The sequence below is a fragment of the Chiloscyllium punctatum genome, chromosome 1, assembly GCF_047496795.1.
Source record: "Chiloscyllium punctatum isolate Juve2018m chromosome 1, sChiPun1.3, whole genome shotgun sequence".
NCBI classification, from domain to species: Eukaryota; Metazoa; Chordata; class Chondrichthyes; order Orectolobiformes; family Hemiscylliidae; genus Chiloscyllium; species Chiloscyllium punctatum.
In genome coordinates this window covers 45,035,646-45,042,706 of record NC_092739.1, presented here as the reverse complement: position 1 = coordinate 45,042,706, position 7,061 = coordinate 45,035,646, and positions in this window count along the sequence as shown.

The following is a 7,061-nucleotide window of genomic DNA, read 5'->3' as shown; positions in this document are numbered from 1 at the left end:
CACCTTTCTCAGCCAGCTTGTAGTCCATAGCCATTCTGTTTTGTAGGGCAATAGTGCGAATGGCGACAGCCTCTGCATTCAGCTGGGCAAGCACTTCAGCCATGGTATTCGCTATCTCCTCTAGCGTGGGGGTTGGCTGATGTGCCTCTATGTCCAGGTGCAGGGTTGGGTAAGTGGGCACAAGTAGGGAGAGTACCTTGTCCAGGGCAGTGAGGGTGCATTGGCTGAGGGTGGGAAGCTTCCAAAAGGGAGAGGACCGGGAGTGGTAAATGAGTGGTCCCACATATCCAATGAAATAGCTCCCAGTCCATGACAACAGCAGCCAGGGATATGCCTTGAGGCCACAGACAAAATAAGTGCCGTTGTATGTTTTTAAATGGGGGGTTTGGCAGCGTCCTGTCCAGATGGTAGTGAAAGTGGACTTGTGAGCAGACTTGTTGGGGGCAAGTAATTTCAGGATGCTGCCCTCTGCTGGGGACCGGTGTACTGCGGGGGGTCAGGAGCAGTGAGTCGGTGCACTGGTTCCAGCCAGCCTCCCATCCTGACGGCTGGCTTCTCATCAGGCAGATGGTTCCTCTGGGCAGTCCCCGTCCGACGGTGTCAGTGATGGTCAAGGCTGTGGGTTTGTGTGAGAGGTTCTAGGCTGGGTAGGACCATCCTGTGAATTTGTCGAGGCTGGGCTATTATCTACGTGAATGGCCGGTCTGGTTGGCAGGCTGAGTGTTGTGACCTCAGGGGAACCTGTCTGGGTCCAGCCACCATTCTGCCATCTCTGCGATGTTCAAAGGGACTGCGGCTAAGGTAATGCTCCGGTAGGAATGGGCAGGGACGCGGGCACAGACCCAGCAGCCGGTCTGGTTCATCCTCTGTACTATCTGTGGGTCATGTGAAGGAAGGTGTTTGCCCGCAGTTGTGGCAGATTAAGTGCCCTGCTCTGTGTCCCCTATCACCAATCCGCGGTGATGTGCAGGCCAGACCGAGGGTGATGATCCCGATGGCTGCGGCGAGCAGTTGGATCTCTTTGCGATGTCTGGAGCTGTATTCCGTCCTGCTTGGTCATTCTTCTGCGGAGGTGGAGCCCTCTTACACCGGGTTGCGTGTGTCCATTCGGGTCTCCCTAGGAGCATGACAGCTGTCCTGGTCAAGAGCAAGACCAGGTACGGTCCTTTCCACCTTGGGGAGAGAGAATCTTTCAGCAGTGACTGTGTCATTACATGGTCCCCGGGTTTAAATGGGTGAAGTGGTGTGGGCAGCGCAGCTTTTACCAAATCATGGTTTGAAGTGATCCCTCTATTCAGGGCTTGAACGTAATCTAAGCGAGCCACCTGTGTTAGGAGCAGCATTGTGTCAGTGGGTCGTGTTGGGGGTCTGGTGGCTGTGGGCATGGGCCATCCAATTAGCACCTCAGAGCGTAAGTCCCGTTGTTCGTTTTCCCTCCTGTTATTGCGTACAGCACCAGTGGCAGGGCGTCTGGCCAAGTCGGTCCTGTGTCCTGAGTGATATGGGAAGGGTGGTTTTGAGGGTGCCGTTCATTCTCTCCACCGCTCCTGATGACTGGGGCTGGTAGGTGATGTGGTGTCTCCAGGGTATCCCTAGGCTTCACTGACCGCAGTAATGAGCTTCCTGGTGAAATGGGTCCCCCTGTCTGTCTCTATGTTCTCTGTGATCCCAAATCTTGGAATAACGTCCCACAGAAGATAATTTACCACAGTTTGGCCGTCATTTTTTTTGGTGGGGAATGCCTCTACCATTTTGAAAACATGCTTACAATAATTAGGACGTGTTTGTATCCCTGTTTCTGAGGCATGTGGGCAAAATCAATCTGCAGGTGGGTGAATGGCCCCTAAGGAACTGCTAAGTGGTTGTACTTGGCCCAGGCTTCCCTGTATTGTTCTGTCGACACGTGAGGCAATGTGACAGCAGGGCTTGGGCAGCTGCAGCGAATCCCGGTGCTTACCACAAACAGCTGACAGCATGTATGTCTCTTGCCTGTGTGTCCGATTCCATGTGCCGCCAGGGCCAGTAAGTGATAACAGGTATTGTTGTATTGATGGTAGGACGGCTCCCTGTATGTGGTGGGGCGGATATTACCTAATACTGGATTAGTGGTGCTGGAAGAGCACAGCAGTTCAGGCAGCATCCAACGAGCAGCGAAATCAACGTTTCGGGCAAAAGCCCTTCATCAGGAATAAAGACAGTGAGCCTGAAGCATGGAGAGATAAGCTAGAGGAGGGTGGGGGTGGGGAGAAAGTAGCATAGAGTACAATGGGTGAGTGGGGGAGGAGATGAAGGTCATAGGTCAAGGAGGAGAGGGTGGAGTGGATAGGTGGAAAAGAAGATAGGCAGGTCGGACAAGTCGAGGAGACAGTTACTGAGCTGGAAGTTTGAAACTAGGATGAGGTGGGGGAAGGGGAAATGAGGAAGCTGTTGAAGTCCACATTGATGCCCTGGGGTTGAAGTGTTCCGAGGCGGAAGCTGAGGCGTTCTTCCTCCAGGCGTCTGGTGGTGAGGGAGCGGCGGTGAAGGAGGCCCAGGACCTCCATGTCCTCGGCAGAGTGGGAGGGGGAGTTGAAATGTTGGGCCACGGGGCAGTTTGGTTGATTGGTGCGGGTGTCTCGGAGATGTTCCCTAAAGCGCTCTGCTAGGAGGCGCCCAGTCTCCCCAATGTAGAGGAGACCACATCGGGAGCAACGGATACAATAAATGATATTGGTGGATGTGCAGGTGAAACTTTGATGGATGTGGAAGGCTCCTTTAGGGCCTTGGATAGAGGTGAGGGAGGAGGTGTGGGCACAGGTTTTACAGTTCCTGCGGTGGCAGGGGAAAGTGCCAGAATGGGAGGGTGGGTCGTAGGGGGGTGTGGACCTGACCAGGTAGTCACGGAGGGAACGGTCTTTGCGGAAGGCAGAAAGGGGTGGGGAGGGAAATATATCCCTGGTGGTGGGGTCTTTTTGGAGGTGGCGGAAATGTCGGTGGATGATTCGGTTGATGCGAAGGTTTGTAGGGTGGAAGGTGAGCACCAGGGGCGTTCTGTCCTTGTTACGGTTGGAGGGGTGAGGTCTGAGGGCGGAGGTGCGGGATGTGGACGAGATGCGTTGGAGGGCATCTTTAACCACGTGGGAAGGGAAATTGCGGTCTCTAAAGAAGGAGGCCATCTGGTGTGTCCTATGGTGGAACTGGTCCTCCTGGGAGCAGATACGGCGGAGGTGGAGAAATTGGGAATACGGGATGGCATTTTTGCAAGAGATAGGGTGGGAAGAGGTGTAATCCAGGTAGCTATGGGAGTCAGTGGGTTTGTAAAAAATGTCAGTGTCGAGTCGGTCGTCACTAATGGAGGTGGAGAGGTCCAGGAAGGGGAGGGAGGTGTCAGAGATGGTCCAGGTAAATTTAAGGTCACGGTGGAATGTGTTGGTGAAGTTGATGAATTGCTCAACCTCCTCGCGGGAGCACGAGGTGGCTCCTCGCCTACCTAGCCTACCTGGTTCGAATGCTGTGCCCACAGTGAGTTTGGGAGGTCAGCTAATAAGGGGAGGGGGGGGTCTCTGAGGAGGGGGACTGTGACTGGGCACTGTTTTGTAAAAGTAGTTTGTAGTAATGCGGGTGGGCGGCGCACACAGAACTCGCCCTGTCCAATCTATGCAACCTCTACTAAAGGGATCAGTGTGTTGCCCAAGGGGTGTGAAATGTAGTGGTGGTTGCGTGAGCCTCAGTATCATGGTCGCTAGATCTTTGGGGAGCCACGGGGTTTTAACAATAAGGGGAATGTGTGGAACCGCTGTTGGGTCGTTGTAGGCTAGCGCAGCCTGCTCTGCTGCAACACCCTGCAGTCTGACAAAATACCTGCCAGTGATCATTAGTGGGGAGGTGAGTTCGAGATGTGAGCCTGCAATGTTAATGCTGATTCCTGTGGGCCGGTAGCTGCACAGTGAAACTGGCAGACAAACAGCTTGTCAGTATCACCCACTGGTGGAAGGATAATGTAGGGGACGAAGGGGGGAGGTTGATAATCTGGAAAGGAGAAGGTCAAGAATGGCATGGGTAAGTTCTGGTGGCACAACCAGGCGTAGCGGGAGTTTACCTGGTCAGAGAGCTCGGGCTGCGGGAGATGGCTGCCTGCAGCATAGAAAAGATTGCTTTCGAGATGTCAAGCATGAGTCCTTGGGGGGAGCAGTGGATGCTGGCATTTAACTTGCAGTGTCTGGCAACCAGGGAGGGCTAATGGCAGGAGGCTACGATGATGGCAGTGCCTGGGACCGTGGCTTAACTGGTGGTACAGGCATAGAGAGCGGCTACACCATGGGTATTCCCAAAGCCCCCACGATTCAGATGGTTTTCAAGCTCAGGGTGAGTTCCGCTGAGGGAGGTGCAGACGAATGTGTGACCCCGGAGTCGACCAGGAAAGAAATGAGTTGTCCCCCAACCTCAACATCCATCGTGGGATTTTCAGACAGGGAGTGGCAGTGGCAGTGCTAGTTGGGTTCCTGGTTATGGGAAAAGGGGTTTGTCAGTGTAGATTCAGCCTGTCGAGGCTGCCACTGGGGGGCAGTGGTCAGTTACGGTGCTCGGTGGGGAGGTGTGGGGATGTGTGACCCTGCCTAGCTCCTGATCTACACTCTGTAGCCCAATGTCCCACTATCCCACAGTTCCAGCATTGCCCCCTCGGGCGTCCCCTGGGCTATTGTGGTGACCTGATGCTGTGTGTCTGGTTGGGCAATCTGAGGGAACATCCCTTTCTGGCTGGGAGTGGGAAACAGCTGGTTTCTGTCCAGGTTGTTCAGTGTTGTTAACATGTTCCCCCCCCATTCTGTTGTTTGCCAGGTCAAGTTGTGTGATTCATATATTTGGGCATAGTTCAGCAGTGTGCAGTTCACAAGGCTCTGTACTGCAAGTTGTTGGTTTTCTACTAATGGGATGCCTGCTGAACAATCCCAGGCTGCTTTAAAAAGGACTATGCAGTCTGGTAGGGATTTATCTGCTTTTTGCAGACATTGAGTTACAGCACCAAAGTCAGCGTGCTGCGTGGCACTGGTTTTGATGGCCTCTTTTACAGTGTTGTTCAGCCAGTGGTCCTGGTCCAGAGTGGAGTCCAGGGTCCGGAAGGGAGTTCTGTGGCGGCATGAACAGTTCCCCAGTGGGATTTCTGTGCTACTTGCAGCAGGGTCTTGCATGTCTTGGGGCATGGTCGAAATTTGCAGTAGCCAATTGTGGAATGGTATCAGCCTTTTGAAGGGGCATCCTGCAGCATGGTATAGACCTCCGCATGGCTCCAGGGCTTGTCCATAGGAGTGGAGCCGATCATGATGTGAGAGACTTGATGATCTGTGCCCTGTTGGTTTTGGGTAGCAGCAGCAGCTCCGCTGTGAGTAACCGTGATGTTTCTAGTGGTGTCTGGTGGCAGTGTTGAATCAGGCCGCCCTGTGGCCCCTGTGTCCTGCTGTGTCCCCTCCTGGGGTTGGCTGGTGATGAATTCAGCCACATCCTCTAGCAGCAGGTCTGATTCTCGAAGTGGTTGGGGTTGTTTGGGATACTGCAGGGCATTGGTGGCAGGGCCACGACCGGGGATTGTGGGGAGTCAGTTTTGTGGGGGGGCTCTGGTGGCCATCTTTCACTTTAGGGGGCTGGTGCCACTTCGCAACTTCCTTGAATTGTCCCAGACACCGCAGCTTGTGGGTAATGTCCCAGGAGGGGACCCCATTCCACCCCACAATAGCCTTGATCCAATTGTCAATTTTCTCAAATTTGACAGACCACCCCCCCCCCCCCCCCATATGGCCAATTTTTGTGGGACCAGGTGTACAGATCCCCAGTGAGGGGGTTGATAAATCAGCTGTCCCCTGTTTCCTTGAGTACTGGGATCCAAGTGTTACAGGAGGATCTCCTACCTTCATCGAGAGGGTAACATATTCAATGTGCCTCTTAATCGTCTTTTTTTCCATGATTGATGGCCATGTGCTGTAGTCCTCACGCAGCTAGGGCATCGATGTGCCTGCGGGTGGCACTCCCTGGCAGAGGGTGGACGTTCGTTCTCCCATGCTGTAAAACAGCTTCTGAGTCGAGCTTGCAGGCTTTGAACGCGGCTTTCGAGGAATCCAGCGAATGCACCTGCCTCCAGACCGCCCAGCTGTCAGTCATAGAGTCATAGAGTTGGACAGCATGGAACCAGACCCTTCACTTCCCATCTAAATAAACAATCGAGCGCAGGACAAGTTAATCGCCCCGGCTGCAACGTAAACAACCGCTTGGCTGCCAGGTTAACACAGTCTACATCACAACGCTGAGGAATACTCGTAAAACCACTCAGGCATGCAATGACATGCCACAGACAAACACTTACAAACCACAAAACAAACATCTGAAAACCACAAGCGTGCAGTACAAACCACAGGACAAACAAACAGACCTGCAGCTGCTGCCTTTGTCAATTGCCCTGATCTTTGGATCTTTTAAGTGAGAATCTGATGGGCGGTCTTTCCTTATGCCTCAGCGGGAGCCCTGCCAGTCCGTCTTTCCCCTGGCTGGATCAGGCACGTGGCTGCTCTCCGGCTCAAGTCAGATCACGTGTCTGCCTAAATGGGCACAATTTGGGTAGAATTTGGGAGCTCACCGGCCTGCTGCGTTCGAGCAGGGAAGCCAGCTCAGCACTGAAATGCTGCCATTGTAGATTATGGCTACCCCACTCCCCAGACATCCAACCCTTTGTAGGTATGACCCACTGGGGCAGAGCTAGCCGGCAGGTCCTAGTTCGGCACAATTTAAAATCTCAGGTTCGCTTAAACCTGTTGATAGAAAGGCCTGCTGACTAACACCAAACTGTCGGAAAACTTCAGCCCAATGGATCAGAGACCACAAATGAGGATCCTAATGAAATTGATAAGCGGTTTATCAAACAAAGCGATATCGAAGAGGAGAAATTGACCAGGCTGACCCAGAACTGATTCTCTGCACAGATGGCCAGAAGGCTCTTCACAGAACGGAAGGTGCAGGCAGGCTTTATAGGAGTACAACACCAAGTGATCATTGTAAAGCAATTACAGTACAATGGAGAAAATTGGAAAGCAATT